The following is a 17,769-nucleotide window of genomic DNA, read 5'->3' on the forward strand; positions in this document are numbered from 1 at the left end:
TCAGACCAGAACACCACAGACTGATCCCTAAACCCCTCCGGCCATGTCTTCAAGGCCACCAAAATAGGGAAGAGTTCAAGGAAAGCAATGTTACTCGTCAGGCCGCACTCGTGCCACCATAACGGCCATTTCTGAGCCGACCATTGTGTACCAAATATGGCACCAAAACCTATACTCCCCGCCGAATCTGTCCAAAGCCCCAGCTCCTCGGAGGACACCGCCGGTTTGTTCCAGACAATTCGACCATTGAAATCCGCCAAAAATGCCAACCAAATGCGCATGTCCTGGCGAACCTCTGCCGAGAGCCTCGTGCGGTGATGTCCTTCCTTCAGGCCGACCATGGCTTGTGCAATCGAGCGGGAAAAGGGGCGTGCCATTGGCATCACTCTCAGGGCAAAATTCAACTGACCCACCACCTGTTGCAATTGATGCAGGTTTACTTTCGTTGCACAAATACATGTTTCAAGGGATATCCTGAATTTTAACACTTTTTCCCTGGGTAATCTAAAACAACCTTCTTCCGAGTCGAGCTCGATCCCCAGAAACTCGAGCAAAGTCGAGGGACCCACAGTCTTACCTGGCGCCAATGGCACACCGAATTGATTCATTAAGACACAAAATTCATGTAAAGCCTGTCCACACTCAGGATCCCCGGCTGCCCCCAAAAACAGAAAGTCATCGAGATAATGCATAACATGCTGAAAACCCGTCTTCCTTGTGAATACCCATTGCAGAAAACAACTGAACTTTTCAAAATAGGCACAGGATATCGAGCAGCCCATTGGCATACATCTATCCATGTAATAGCGACCCTGAAACATGAAACCAAGGAGACGCTGATCGTCTGGGTGCACCGGGAGCAACCGGAACGCTGACTCGATGTCTGATTTTGCCATCAGCGCCCCGGGCCCCAGGCGATTCAACATGGCAACGGCCTCATCGAAAGATGCGTACCGCACCGAACACACTTCCGGGTCTATCGCTTCATTCACGGAAAGACCACGTGGGGCTGACAAGTTATGTATCAGCCGAAACTCACCCGGGTCCTTCTTGGGGACCACCCCTAGAGGGGAACAAACAAAGTTAGCAACCGGTGGCAAATCAAATGGACCGGCGACACGACCTCGAGTCACCTCCTTCCCAATCTTTCCCTGTACCACCGCCGTATGCTGCAAGACCGACAGTTGATTCTTACAGTTTGCTACACCCTGAAAATCCCCCACTGGGATGCGGAAACCATATGAAAACCCGTTTCGCAACACCCCAGCGGAAGCATGATCCGGGTATTCGTTGAGCCAAGGAATCATTGCCATGGTATCAATCGGAGTAGGTAAAGGCGCCCCTCGGACTATTTCAGACCTGTTTGGCGCTTCCCCTACCACCGTTATCACCCGTTTTGGCTCTGCACATGGACTCAGGATGGGATGGCTGCCCACACCCCCCACATTCATGCCTGAACTTGCATGACCCCTGGGGCCTCGTACATTTTCCCCTGTTAAAATTCCAACAAATCCCCCTTTTACCTGCGTTGCCACTTGACTTCGAGTGGTGTTCGTTACCTGCACCCGTCCGAAAGGGCGTCCCAGAGGATTGGCGGGTAAACTCACCCCCGTTACTCCCTGACAATGGCACTTTTAACATTCCTGAACTCTCCATTTTTTGCCATGAAACGGAGTCGAAACAATCCCACGTCAGATCTGGGTCGTGCTCCTTAGCTTTCCTAAATATATTGTCATAACAGAACCACTGATTGCCCCCGTACAATACGGAATACTCCATGATACGTGACTGATAAATAGGCAACTCGGTCAGCAACTCGGGCCTGCGCTCGCCCATGATGGAGGTAAAAATGCCCCACGCTCTGCCCCAAGTACCTATGTTTTCATCAACCTTAAAGGCGGCCATTTTTGCGCGCCAAACACTTGGATGCATGAGCTCCTTTTGGCTCTTAACATGCTCCTTCTCGTAATGGTCGGTAAGCAAAGAAAAAATGTTCACATACTTATTCGCCCAAATCTTTTCCTTAATTTCCAGTGGAACATGCTGAGCCACCTTCTCCCTTCTCGAAGGTACAGACCCCTCCCCCGCGATCGGCAATGGCCGCTTACCTGGACCAGATGCTGCATTTGCCGCCGAACTTGGGCCTGTTGCATTTTTCGCCGCCGGCACTGGCGGGGTAACAGAAGATGCCTTCGCAGCCTCTCTAGATTCCCGCAGTTGTCTCATTACTGCCCGGGCGTCGTCAGCCGTGGTGCCCTCACTATCTTTTCCCAACCACGCTGCTAATTGCGCCGCTAACTCGGGGGGCATATCTTCCCCGGTCACGGGGGTGACCACCACGGGGATCGGATGCCCCTCCTTCGGAACCGGGGTTGGCTCCTCAAGTGGAGTATCGGGAACCGGGGTTTCCCCCCCAAGTGCCCCCCTTTTGGACCTTTTGCCTCTCCCACCAGGGACTACTCCTGGCAAAGCTGGTCCGATGACTCGCTTCGGTCCTCCCTCCACGTTCTTAGCCGCCATCTGCTTCTTCAAATCGGCTACCTCCTTTATGAGCATGCGGAGCATCTGATCGGTACCGACCCGCTTTCCGACCTTCTTGCCTGGCATTCTCAACGAAGATATCTGCAAAACAAAAAGAAAGATTACAACGCTCAAAATTGGCTCTTCGTTCCGTCTCGGGCTCACGTGCAGCGGGGAGGTGCAGCTTCAGAGCACAGGAACAAGAGGATGCTTTCTTGGCTTGTTGCTCCTTTTATCCGTCTTCGGGCGGGCGTAAACCCGCCCCCGCCTGCCTCCGAGGGCGTGGCCGGCCACGTCAGTGTCTAGGACAACCCACTCCAGGGCGGGAAAAGGCGCGCCCCGGCTACGCCGCTTCGGGCATACCAGCCGAGACTTGCCTCCCGCCCAAGATGGCTTCCCGGGGGGATCCTGGTACTCCAACATACGTTCGGGGGGACCGAATGGTCGCCCCTTTCCAATATCAATGGCTACATTTGGATTTGTACTTTTGGCTTTCCGGATGTTACTTAGGTGCGCCTCCCACTGGATGCTGTGGTGTTTTTGGAGATGACCTCTCTGGCCGCCGGTACCATAGTTGGTACCAAGCTTACCCAGCTAACTACATGTTTACAAATCGAACAAATAACTTGGTTTTCCGCCTATTTGCTAATACTAAAGAAGTCCCGAACTGGGGAGTTGAGATTTCTGGTGGTGGTGGAGGTGCCACTTTCAATAGTGTAAACAATATGGCATAATATTAACATATAGGGAGGGAGGAATTGCATAAAGGAGACACAACCAAGTGATTATAAAAAATTATATTTCATTTAATACGTATATAAATGTTCATATTAAAAACAGTTAATAAAAGAGCATGAATATAAATCAAGTATACACACAGCAAAATAAACAGTAATCATATAATACATAAAAAGTACATATAAAAAATTCTGTAACAGTGGCAAACAATATTATACGACACGCGTTTCGGCGTTGTTGGGAACGCCTTCCTCAGGAGCCACAATAATATCTGAAAAACATAGTTAATTTATAAATAAATCAAAAAACATATATGACTATTTTGTTCAGAAATTACATTCTGAATTACATTACAATATAACAACTGCAAATAACAACAAAGAAATAAACTATACAGTGCCTAAATGACAATAACTCCCTACTTGTATAGCTGATTAAATATAGCTACACAAGCGTTCCTATATTTGAGCAGTGGTAATTGTGGGTAAAGATGGTACCAGTAGAGCAACCAATAGTGAGACATCGGGAATAATCTCTTCTTAGGGAGCCAATCAAGTGGATAAGCTCTAAATGTAAAGAGATAAAATTCATGTATGAGTGACTTGATGCTACTCACACATTTGACATAAGAGGATGGATCTATATGTAAAAATTCATCTGTCAAAAAAGCCCATCTAGCTAACACCTGTAGTGGTGATACAAAGCACTTCCAATTGCTATTACAGCTGATAATATCTTAAATCAAAGGAGACCACCTGAGGGGGAGATTATTCTAGTCAATCGATCAAAATGAATATAGGGGTTAAATGGTCAAAAGGACCATAACTAAAAATGTAGGAAATCACTTACCAAGGTATCAATAGTGGGGGCGAAAGTTGAACAAACAATGCTTGTCTTTCTCTTTGTATCAATGTCCATAAATTATAATCTGAAGTAGGATATTGCAGTAGACAAAGAAAAGTGAAAGAGCTATCAGTGGTGGTTTATCAAAATATCGGTACACTGTTTCAAACAGGTAACTATAGAGGTAAAACCCTAATTTGAAAAAGGACGAAAGGTAGATGGTGGTTCACTATTTGTCAGACACATTTTCCATATTAGCTAAAATAGAACAGAAGTGATCCTGCTAATAAGGGGAAAGACTAAATGGGCATGCATGCATCCACAGCAGTCCTAAATAGGGAAGTCAACTAATTGCAAAGTGAGAATCAACTAATTGCAAAGTGTAGCATATGTATTAGCTCATGCTTACCATGGCAAATCTTCGCTAATTGTTCACATTGAAGGGACACCTTCAGATTCGAACGTAACTATGTCTTTATATCTGAGCGACTGTCCTTCATGCGTCAACGCTGGGATTAAAAAAATAGGAGAATGTAGTGAAATCTTAACCCGGGATGTGCTAGGTATACCTACTTTTAATATCAAGTATTTATTAGCACAACAAACTGGATAATTATCAGTACACACAAGGTTAAATTATAATGGTATCGTTCAGAAAATAAGAGAATGTAGTGAAAACTTAGCTAGGGATGCGCTGGGTAAACCTATTTTTGATAGAAAGCTTTTATTGGCCAAACAAACTGGATAATTGCCAGTACACGAGTGGTTAATCTTTAATGGTACCGTGACATGGTGTTTAGGTAATTATTCAAAAAAAGCCAAGTGTTATAAATCTAACCAAATCTAGAAATTTATCGTGCTGGAAGGGGCCTTACCAGTAAGACAAATCAGTGATTAATGCTCTACCTTCTAACACCCACAGTGGAAGACATCAGAACAACGGAATCTTATATGTATCCACTTCCGAAGATTAATGAGGAATGTTCAAAGCAGTACTGGAAAATGAAAAATACAGTATGAACAATTCAGGGCAAAGGAATTCAAACCCCAGAGCGATAGTTCGACTCTGCTCAAAGCCATCAGAAATGTTAAATTATATCGCATTGCCTTACCGGAGGCACAGATAGCGTGCTGCTGCCGTGTTCGTGGGGGTGTTTTTAGGAAAAACGGCTCGTGCCTGCCGTCATGTGTGAACCGTCGGAGAATATATCGCCACGCCGAGTTACAACTTCTAAAATTAGAAGTAAGAAAACAAAACCATCTCAGTTCAAATTAGCTTGTGGATGTCTAATATTGTCAGGCGAAGAGGCGTGAGCCTAAGGGGAAACAAGGATCTCACCTGAACGAAGATGCTAGGTCCGAATGTTTCAACCCGCAGGAGCCGCAATGAAGATAGCTACTGGCGTCCCACAGCCATTGGGAAAAGGGTGTAACCCAACGTGCCGGCATACGCGTCCTTATGTATGGACAGCTAGTATTACCTTGTATGACGCGTAAATGCAAGGGTACCACCTATTAAAGGAGAATCCTTTTAACTTGAAACTTCGCAAGCCCAGTCACAGGCAAGAGTGCCTAGTAGGTAACGTGTGAGTGTTAAAAACAGGCCTATTATCAAAGGGGGGAGGCTCAAGCTGCGTTGAAAGGAGCGGACTCCTCACAGTCCGGCTTCCGAGCAAAACACAGCACTGAGACCGCCCTCATCGCAGCAACAGACGACATTCAAACTCTACTGGACAATGGAGACACAGTCGCCCTCATCCTCCTCGACCTCTCCGCAGCCTTCGACACAGTCTGCCATAGCACCCTGCTACAACGCCTCAGAAACATCGGAATACAAGGAAAAGCACTGGAATGGATCACCTCGTTCCTCACCGGAAGAACCCAGAGAGTCCGCCTTCCACCATTCAAGTCAGAGGCCACTGAAGTCATCTGCGGCGTACCACAAGGATCATCACCACCCTCTTCAACGTATACATGAGCCCCCTCGCGGCCATCGCACGCCAACACAACCTCAACATCATCTCCTACGCGGATGACACTCAACTGATCCTATCACTCACCAATGACCCTAGCACCGCCAAAACTAACCTACACGAAGGAATGAAAGAAGTAGCCGAATGGATGAAACACAGCCGTCTAAAACTGAACTCAGATAAAACAGAAGTCCTTATCTTAGGCACCTCCCCCTCTGCATGGGACGACTCTTGGTGGCCACAAGCCCTTGGAAAAGCACCCATCCCGACAGACCACGCACGGAACCTGGGCGTCATCCTGGATTCCTCACTTTCAATGAACAGACAAGTCAACGCCGTCTCTTCATCTTGCTTCAACATTCTTCGCATGCTCAAAAAAACATTTCGTTGGATCCCCACCGAAACTAGGAAAACGGTCACCCACGCTCTGGTCACGAGCCGACTGGACTATGGAAACACCCTCTACCCCGGTACTACAGCTAAACTTCAGAAAAAACTCCAACGAATCCAAAACGCCTCAGCCAGGCTCATATTAGACATCCCGCGTAAAGAACATATCTCTGATCACCTGAAAAACCTTCACTGGCTTCCCGTCAATAAAAGGATCACTTTCCGGCTCCTAACCCACGCACACAAAGCACTCTACGAAATCGGACCAGAATGCCTCAACACACGACTGTCCTTCTACACCCCCTCCCGCCAGCTACGATCAGCCAACCAGGCCCTTGCCACTGTACCCCGAATCAACAAAACCACCATGGGAGGTAGATCCTTCTCCTACCTGGCAGCTAAAACCTGGAATTCACTTCCCACTTACCTTCGCCTTACCCAGAACCACCTAGCATTCAGAAAGCAACTTAAAACGTGGATATTTGACAAGTAATTCCCCACCCCTCCTCAAGCGCCTTGAGACCCTCTGGGTATGTAACGCGCTATATAAATTCTTTGACTTGACTTGACTTGACTTGATGTAAACAACGTGTCGCACAAAGTGAATTTTTATAAACCGGCAATCATAATATTGAAAATATCTTATATAGAAGTACCGCCCAATTAGTGTTTAGAAGGAGGCACTTCAGATAAGTGATAACAGGGGCCGAGATGGTCAAAATCTTAATAAAGGCGACCAGAAAATATTATTTTCGGATCTTTTAATTACATTCTTTCGTTGGAGGACAAATACCAAAAGGTAAAAAATTCATAAAGGCAGACGATCTTTCAAATTCAAACCAAAAGGTCGTATATGTATCCCATAATCCCAATGATCATGGTTGTTCTTGCAGATAAGGTAATCTCGAGAATAGGCCTGAGGCACATATAGGGTGCATACCATTGAGCAATGGCAGAAAAAATAGACCATATTTAAATATTCATAATGAGTCTAAATGGAAAGTCTCATCGTGAATGGGAGATCAATGTATGCTAAAGAGGATTCAGATTGGTACCTACAATCTAAATCTGACTTGTGAATCTTATCTGGACAATGTATGATGGTAACGACACACTGTGAAAAAGGTTATTGTATAGCGTTCTCCCAGGGAATTTCACTGTTAAGTCCCCTTTTGTATGTATCCAAGACAAAAATCCAGTAGAGCTCTCTTTTTTTCCGGATGGCGCACCCTCCTTTGCTATCTGATGTTTTGATTTTCTCTAAAATGCGCCAGTGAAAATCATCGGGTTTGTGTTTTGTATCGAGGAAATGCATTACTAGAGGTGCATTTAGTTTCTTCGTTTTTATTGCTGATCTGTGTTCAGTGAGGTGCGTTTGAATCGACCTGCAAGTTTCGCCAACGTAGCCTATGCCACAGGGGCAGCTGATGAAATAAACCACATTTGTGGTTTTGCAGTTCCATAAATCAATTGCTTTGGCTGTAAAGCCATTATGGGTGAATGCCTCACTGCCTAGAATATTTTTACACGATTTGCAGGAAGAACAAGGAACTGTTCCTCGAACCGGTAGATTCGTCACTAAGGATCTTTGCATATGGTTGGTGTTCGGAAGTTTAACATTGAACTTGGAGTGAACTATCTTATCTTTAAGATTTCTGTTCCTCCTGTGAGCAAATAGAGGTTTTGGTAGTACAGAATTTGAAGTTGGATTACAATTGAGGATGTGCCAGTTGGCATTAATAATCTGTCTTATACGTTCGTTCATTGTTGAATGAGTAGTCACACATACTAGTTGGTCATTGGCTGGTTGATCTTTAGGGGCTAATAGGGCATCGCGATCAAAGAAGCGAGCCCGTTTGTAGGAGTTTCTTATAAGCCTGTGTGGATACCCACGATCTAGGAACTTCTTGCGCATAATTCCCGCTTGTTTGCCATAATCGGACAAATTGGAGCAATTTCTGCGTACTCTTAGGAATTGGGAGAAAGGGATACTCTCCTGCTGGCACTTAGGGTGGAAACTACTAAAATGCAATAGTGTATTGCGGGCTGTTGATTTCACAAATAGATCCACCTCCAATTTTTTGTTGTTTACTCGAATCAACAGATCTAGAAACTCAACTTGATTCTCGTTGTATTGGGCGGTGAATTTCAAATTACTATCAGTCAAGTTAATCCATTACAGGAACTCAAGGAGGGAGTCTTTCCCGTTGGTCCAGATAAAAAAGATGTCGTCTATGTATCTGGACCAATGGGAAATTGATTCGAAAAAGGGTGCCACTTCATTGTCTATGAATCGTTCCTCAAAACGGGACATGTAGATGTTGGCTATCGATGGGGCTACCGATGCCCCCATACTCACTCCCCTCAGTTGACGGTATAGGTCCTCTCCAAATTCGAAGACGTTCTCTGTTAGAACAATGAACAGACAGTCAATGAGGAATTTTTTGGGGCACATAATCTTGTGTTTATCTATAAACCAATCAGTTGCTCTAATTGCTTCATCTAAAGGGATGTTAGTGTAAAGAGATTCAATGTCCAGGGTGACTAGTATATCTCTTTCCGGTATGATATCAAGGTTTTCCACTATGTTAATCATATGGCAAGTATCTTTCACATATGATTTAATCATTGGAATGTGTGGTCTTAAAAAGTGGTCTACAAATTTCGATAGGGGTTCAGTGGGAGTACCAATGGTAGACACAATGGGTCTATATGGGGGGTTTTCCAGATTTTTATGTATTTTCGCAAGACCGTAAATACAGGCAGTTTTGTTTTTATTGTTATTCAGGAATTCGTGATCTTTTATATTGATGTCGCCATTCAATAAAGCTTCATTAGTCAGGGTGCTGATTTTTTTGATGATATTGTTGATAGGATTGCAATTAATTTTCAGATATGTTGAACTATCATTTAGCATCATATTCATGTTGTGCTCATAATCGGTGGAATTGAGAACAACAATTACTCCAGCCTTATCAGCTCCCTTAATAGTCAATTTTTTTTTCAGAAGGTTCTTTTAGGGCTAATGATTCGTTTCTCTTCAAATTATACACTGGTTTTGGAATGAATTTTAAAGTCCTTTCTAATTTTTTAATGACTACCAGTTCGAAGGCCGCTACTTCTGGCCCTAATTCCTCTCGGACAGCATGGCATTAGAACAGGGGGTTCCTCAGGGCTCTGCCCTGAGTCCCACCCTGTTCAACCTCTATATGGTGGTCCAATCGTTCGGCGTAGAGCTTGTCTCTTACGCCGACGACACTCAATTGCTGATCTCCTTGTCCCAAGCCCCCACCGCTGATGCTGACAACTTCAAATCTTGCATGAGCAATCTCGCCGATTGGATGACTAAGCACTGCCTCAAACTAAATGGTACAAAAACTGAGGTACTCATAATAGGAGGTACGGACACTAACTGGACCAAAGACTGGTGGCCTCCTTGTCTGGGGCCTTTACCCTCCCCCAGTCAGGAAGCGAAGAACTTAGGCGTCTGGATCGACAACAAAGTCTCTTACGATAGCCATGTCAAGAGAACTGTAGGAAAGTGCTTTGGAGTCATGAGAACTCTCAATCGTACCCTGGATCTTCTTCCTCTAGACTCCAGGCGTACCATGACCCAGGCACTTATAACCTCCCTAATAGACTACGGCAATGTGCTTCTGCTGGGTACCTCTGAAAAGAGCATCAGAAGACTACATGTCTTACAAAACTCAGCTGCACGGTTAGTGTTAAGACTTCCCCGAAGAGCACCCTCTAAACCCTCCCTGGCTACCCTCCACTGGTTGCCAATCAGGAAGAGAATCCTATTCAAGGCACTCCTCTGGTGCTATAGGATCATCTCTGAGAAAGCTCCATCCTATCTGTCCGATCTAGCCATGCCCTACGAGCCCAACAGATCCCTTCGTTCCAAGGGAACGGGTTTGCTCAAGACTCCACGCACAAAAAAGGCTAGAATGGGAGGTCGGTCTTTCCGCTCTCTAGCGGCCAACAAATGGAACACCCTTCCCATCAACATCAGACTAGCTAAGAATGAGTCCTCTTTCAGAAAACTGCTGAAAACACATCTGTTCGCCCTCTAGCTTCCCTTCCCCTCCCTCCTCTCTTAACTCTCTCTATCCACAGCGCGGGGACACGCCGGGAGGCGTCACCAGGCGCTCTACAAACCCCTTTAATAATAATTGATCTAAACTGGGAGTAAAAGAAGAGGGTAGTGCTATTTCATTCTGCTTTTGTTTAGTTAGATCATACACATTATCTTCTTTGTCCTGGAAGAACTTTCTCAGTCGAATTTTTCTGAAGAAAGCTACCACATCTTTGTAGAGTTCAAAGGTGTTGACATGTGTATGAGGTACGAAAGAAAGTCCTTTGGATAGCAGAGCTTCACTAGAGCCATCAAGTTCTACTGAGGACACGTTGAAGATGGGAATTACATTCCTTGCCCCCAGTACTGCCTGTTTCGGGTTTCCCTTATAAATTGGGGTTCCTGTTGTTGATGTTGTTGCTGCTGATGTTGTTGGTGTTGGGCTTGATGTAAGTGTTGGTTCATTTGGAAGTTCCCTCTGGACTGTCCCTGGCTCTGAAACCTCACTCTGGGACGACCTCGTCGAGCCCTCTGTTCGATAAAAAAGGGCGTCGTTGGGGTCTAGAATTGGTATATGAGTTGAAACCTCCATCTGATTCATAGTAGGTGCCATTGGAGCCTTCATCTTCTGAATCTGATGAGTCAGTGAAGTTATTTACTCTCTGTTGAACGTTTCTAGACTCGTCAGTGTACTGATTATGTTGGTAAAAAATCTTTATTTAAGTACGGGTATGCCACTTCCTCTGTGTAAAATCTTTTATCTTTATTAAGTTTGTCAGTTTTTCGTTTGTTCAAATAGTTGCTGAATGATTCTAATTCTCTATTGTATTCTTCTATCTTTTTTATTGCTTCATCTACTCCAGTGAGTTGTTTTAACTTCTCTTCTAGTTCATCTATCTCTTTTTTTATATCTAAGGCTAGTTCTTTTGATGTTGCAACGATCAGTATCATCAAATCACGGGAACATCTGTTCGCTATAAAACTCCATTTTTCTAAGAATGGTCTATGGTGTACAAAAAGGCCAGGTACATTCCGTACACGTAGCCCATTGGGGATGATTCCTGTTTTGAGGTAAGCCAACATAAACTCACCATGAGCTTCCACACGAATGAGTTTCTTTTTAAGATCTAATAACTTCTTACCTTCATCGTTGCCCCTTACAGATAAGCTGATATTGTGCCACTTTCAATGCCAGATGAAGTGGAGGATGGGCGTGGTGCAATTTGACTTACAGCACCACTACTTGAGGTAATGGAGGTCAAGCTGGATGGAGGTTCCGGCCGGCCCTTCTGAAGAGAAAATATGGAAGCTGTGGGTCGAGTTGGTGTAGTAGTTACCTGTGTTGGTGGTGGTACCAGTGCCATGCCGCCCACATCCCGCGCAGCATTTCGGGATAGGGCAAAAATGTCTGTCTGCTGCTTGCCCACTGGGGCTGGAGTGACGACTGTGATGACTGGGTCGTCATCGTCAGACTCTTCATCAGCAGCAGAATACACCACTTCTACTTCTCCTTCATCTTCACCCATAACTGAAAGCCTTGCGGGAACCTTCTTTTTTCCTAGCTTTGTTGGCTCATGGCGTGCCTCCCTCTCAGACTGAATTGGTGGGAGCCAATCAAGATCTAGATCATCAGAAGGAAGGGGGCTTTTTCTTTTTTTATGGTCCTAATACACCGTGATGGGCATTCTTGATGCGAAACCTACATCCCTTCCCATCTGGCCGACCTGTTCCGACCCTGGCATTTAGGCCTGTGAAAACAGGGAGATGGAATTCCCTCAAACCGGTACTGTTTCCTTTAATCCACTTCGGTTCACACCCCCTACAAGACCATGTGTTACTTAGGAGAAAAAGAGCCAACAGAGCCCAGGCAAAATCATAGGACCACCGTTACTTGTTTCGCCAGGACACTAGGGCCGCCCAGATCTTATCTAAGCTCGTACTGTCACAGGCCAAATCGGATTCACTTGTAAGAATTATATGTTTCAGGCACTCCGCAAATGTTGGAGCATTTACAGCTTTCCAGGCCCTGCATATCTCTCTCCTTGCCAGGATTATGACATAGAAGATAAATTTAAAAGCAGGATCGTTCAGACGGTAGTCTGTCGTAAAGCCAAAAAGGATTGTCTGAGGATTAACCTCCACTTGTTGATGGAGCACATCCTCCAAGAATTCTTGCACCTCAGTCCAATAGTTGGAAATCCCCGGACAATCCAAGAACATATGGAGATCATCTGCGGCCGGGTACTTGCACCTAGGGCAGTGATATTCTGATCCCGTCACCTTAGCTAGTGTTTCAGGTGTCCAATATACCCTATATGCGGTATAGAGATGATTTATTTTAAGAGCAGCAGGTTTAACCAGTGTCTGCAACATAGTTAAGGAATCGCCCCAGATGTCCCCGATATCATATGCATTGACACTGCAGACACTACCCCATAGTTTTTGAAGTTCGGGTCCCGTAACTCCACCAACTTCCAAAAGAGCCCAATACCAAAAGAAAATCTCCCGTTTCCAACCTCCCCTCCTTGAAACCAAATCAAATTTGGAGTTTACTTCTTCATGATCCCACGAGTTTGTTGCCCACATCCCGACAACTGGTAATACTTAAATCTAGTGAGCGTGCCACCTGTTATACCAGAAAGTCACTCCCAGCTCAACAGCTGCGAGTCCTTCTGGAGATCGCCCCAGAGTAGAATACCTGCCAATTTCAGTGGCCGAGAAAGTTGATCTCTAAGACAGTCAGGGGTGCCCGGGGAGTCCCAGATTGGGGCCTGGCATACATAATAGGGAATTTTAAGACTTTTCCTGATGTAAAGCCAATTTTTTAAAGCAGCATCCAGAATCTTGAGCCTGACGTTCTTATAAAACTTAGGTTTCCCAAATTTGGAAAGGAAAAACTCTTGCTCCTGGGGGATGTTGTGTAATAAAGCCGGAAACAATAGACCTAATGAGGATAAATCCGTCTTGTTAGCCAGAATTCCAAAGTTTTTGAAATGAAAAGCGTGACATTATGTGAGTAGATCTGGTAAAGCCAGACCGCCCGTATTTAGACTTCTCCTAAGCTTTTTCCAAGCGATTCTAGGGGACTTACAGCCTGATTCATGATCGGGCCGTTTTGCGAGGCTCAAATAGCGAATCATAAGGAATCGCTATTTGAGACTCGCAAAACGGTAATCATGTAGGAATCGCAATATTAATTGCGATTCCCACTGATTCCTTATTTGCGAGTAGCAAATTGCTAATCGCAAATAAGGAATAACTCCCCATGCATTCCTATGGGCCAAAAGGCCCATAGGAATGCATGGGGAGTATTCCTTATTTGCGATTAGCAATTTGCTACTCGCAAATAAGATAGCGATTTAAAGGGTGCCAGGGGTGTCCAAAGGACACCCTGTAGCACCCCTTAAATGCAAATTGAAACAGGTGTTGCGCACACACATGTCCAAAGGACATGTGTGTGTGCAACATGCAACTTAGAAAAATGCTTTTAAAAGCATTTTTCTAAGTTGTTGCTATTTACCGAGAGGTCTGACGTCTCGGTAAATAGCGGCCCAAAATTGCATTATCGCAATTTTCAAATGCTTCATGAATTGCATTTAAGGAATCTCAAATAGAGATTCCTTAAATGTAATTCCTCGCAATTTAGCGATTTAGCAATTACCGATTTTTGCATTTGGGATGCTGAATCCCAAATGCAAAAATCGCACTCGCAAAGGGCCGGATTCTCAGAATCCGGCCCTTTCCGAGCTGTTACAGCCTTATTCATGAAGGCTAAATCGGCTCGCAAAGGGCCGGATTCTGAGAATCCGGCCCTTTGCGAGTGCGATTTTTGCATTTGGGATTCAGCATCCCAAATGCAAAAATCGGTAATTGCTAAATCGCTAAATTGCGAGGAATTACATTTAAGGAATCTCTATTTGAGATTCCTTAAATGCAATTCATGAAGCATTTGAAAATTGCGATAATGCAATTTTGGGCCGCTATTTACCGAGAGGTCAGACCTCTCGGTAAATAGCAACAACTTAGAAAAATGCTGTTACAGCCTTATTCATGAAGGCTAAATCGGCTCGCAAAGGGCCGGATTCTGAGAATCCGGCCCTTTGCGAGTGCGATTTTTGCATTTGGGATTCAGCATCCCAAATGCAAAAATCGGTAATTGCTAAATCGCTAAATTGCGAGGAATTACATTTAAGGAATCTCTATTTGAGATTCCTTAAATGCAATTCATGAAGCATTTGAAAATTGCGATAATGCAATTTTGGGCCGCTATTTACCGAGAGGTCAGACCTCTCGGTAAATAGCAACAACTTAGAAAAATGCTTTTAAAAGCATTTTTCTAAGTTGCATGTTGCACACACACATGTCCTTTGGACATGTGTGTGCGCAACACCTGTTTCAATTTGCATTTAAGGGGTGCTACAGGGTGTCCTTTGGACACCCCTGGCACCCTTTAAATCGCTATCTTATTTGCGAGTAGCAAATTGCTAATCGCAAATAAGGAATACTCCCCATGCATTCCTATGGGCCTCTTGGCCCATAGGAATGCATGGGGAGTTATTCCTTATTTGCGATTAGCAATTTGCTACTCGCAAATAAGGAATCAGTGGGAATCGCAATTAATATTGCGATTCCTACATGATTACCGTTTTGCGAGTCTCAAATAGCGATTCCTTATGATTCGCTATTTGAGCCTCGCAAAACGGCCCGATCATGAATCAGGCTGTTAGTGTTCCAAAAAAAAGAACCAATTTTTCCCTGCAATTTCGCAATATCCGATACCATAAAGGATAGCGGAATTGAATTAAATAGAATGGTTATTTTTGGCAGGATGATCATTTTTATCAGGTTTACTCTTCCGAAGATGTTTAAAGGAAGGCTTGACCACCGCAGAAGCAAGCTACAGACATCTTTAGAAACCCTAGTCCAGTTGATCTTAGATATATCTTCAATTTTCTGGGCTAAGTGGATCCCAAGATACCTAATTCAGGGCTTAATCCCCTGTGTTTCAGCATCTTGGTTCCATTCCATAATCTCGGTCTTGTCTTTGTTTATTCTATAACCCGAAATTCCCCCGAAACGTTTGGCTTGCTCTACTAGTCTAGGAATAGCTGCTGCGGGATTGATTGTGTACAAAAGCAGATCATCGGCTTACAAAGCGAATTTTAGCTACGGATCCGCAATTTTAAAAGGTTTGATCTGAGAGTCAGTCCTGAGCCGACAGACAAAGGGTTCAATATAAAGATTAAACAATAGAGGTGGCAGAGGGCACCACTGCCTAGTGCCTCGGGAAATGGTAACCCAGTCCGTCAAAACTCGATTGACTAAGATTTTTGCCTGAGGGCCAGAATAAAGAGATCTGACCGCTGAGAAAAAATTACAAGGGAATCCAAAACTGGACAGGGATTCCCATAAGTATGACCAGTTTACCTGGTCAAAAGCCTTCGCTGCGTCAATGGCAACTAGCGTCAATGGGAGCTTCTTATCCGTCGCCACATCTATTGCCCCAAACTGGGGAGTTGAGATTTCTGGTGACTCCCTCTCAGACTGAATTGGTGGGTGCCAATCAAGATCTAGTTCATCAGAAAAAAGGGGGCTTGAAGAAGAAGTTGTACTAGCCCTCCTTTTCCTTGCTGGGGATCTGGAAGACAATGGATCATCAAGAGTTGCTCGAACGGCTGATACCTCCGCATGAATCTAGATTTTCTGATGTGCCGCTACTTCTGGAGGAACAAGTATTGTGGGCAGTTGTGCCTCTCCTTGTGCCTCTCCTTGCGCGTCTCCTTGCGCCTCACCTTGCGCCTCACCTTGCGCCTCACCTTGCGCCTCTCCTTGCGCCTCTCCTTGTGCCTCTCATTGTGCCTCTCCTTGCACCTCTACTTGCGGCTCTCCTTGTTGCACCTGTGGTTGTCGTTGCGGCTGTGGTTGAACACTCGTCCGATGAGATGAGTTACACCCTGCGTTGATTGGATGCTAGTTTGCGATGAGTCAACGCCAACATCACTGGTCGATGGTGAAAGAGCAATTAAAGTGGCTGCCTCTGCGGCACTCATGGGCTTGGGCCTATCTTGGTGTGGTGGCACTGAGACCAATGAAGCGGAGGTGCTGCTCCCAGCTTAGTTCCGGCGGACACCGCTGCTGCAGGCGTAGTTTTTTTTCCCAAAAAAAGTGGGGGTCGGCACACCAGTCTCCTTGATAAGTGGCGCCACTTGCTTCTTCTGCTCCTTCTTACTGGCAGTGGCACTGGCAACTTTCTTGGTAGAGGAGCTACGGCTACCTTTCTTTGGGCCAATCTTCTTCAGATGTCAGAACAGCAGGACGCAGTTGCACGAGATGCAGAGTTGTCTGTGGCCACACGTAAAGTCACGTGAAGTTGTGCACACACCGAACAGGACTTCTTCCTAGCACTACAGCAAGTGATGATGATGATGAGGATGATTCCTGGTTCTCAGTCTTTGTGCACCTAAAAGCAAAGAAGCCAGAGGAACATCAGTTAAATAAATGCTGCATATGTCGTACTTCAATTAATACTATTGCAACTAGGCATTTATTATTATTAACACAACACACACAAAAATGGAAAGACCCAAAATAAAAATTGCAATTCTAATCAAAAATGGATGTTTAAATTAATAGAAGAGAGGCCACACAGAGAGAGTTGTTTCATGCACCCATTCATGACCCTAGGCCTACTGGCCCGCAAGCTTGCCGGCCTATGTCAAAAACTGCCTGGCCGCAATAAGCCTCTCCCCCACCTTCAAGGTCAGGCCCTGGACCAGGCCTCAACAACCTCAATCCAATGCCATCCATGCCCTAAATGATGTTTAAATTCAAGAGACCCCACAGAAAGACTTGGTCCATGCACCACCGAGTACCCCATGGCATAATGGATGAAAGCAAGGCTGACTGGGTGCAGGCCTATGGCACAAAGCACACTGCCTGGCTTCAAAATGGCCCCTAGACCTCCACCCACATGGCCGGGCCCTGGACCAGGCCTCAAAATGGCTCCCACCCACATGGTCAGCTCCTGGACCAGGCCCCAACAACACCCAAAAAATCGAAATACACACAAAAATCACCTCAATCCAATGCCAGTCATGCCCTAAATGATCTTTACATTCAAGAGACCCCACAGAAAGACTTTGTCCATGCACCACTGACTACCCCTGGGCCTACTGGCTAGTGTGGCTTTAACACGCTCCCCAAAATTAAAAAAAACTTCCACATATA

This window comes from Lissotriton vulgaris, chromosome 6, assembly GCF_964263255.1.
Source record: "Lissotriton vulgaris chromosome 6, aLisVul1.2, whole genome shotgun sequence".
Taxonomy (NCBI): Eukaryota; Metazoa; Chordata; class Amphibia; order Caudata; family Salamandridae; genus Lissotriton; species Lissotriton vulgaris.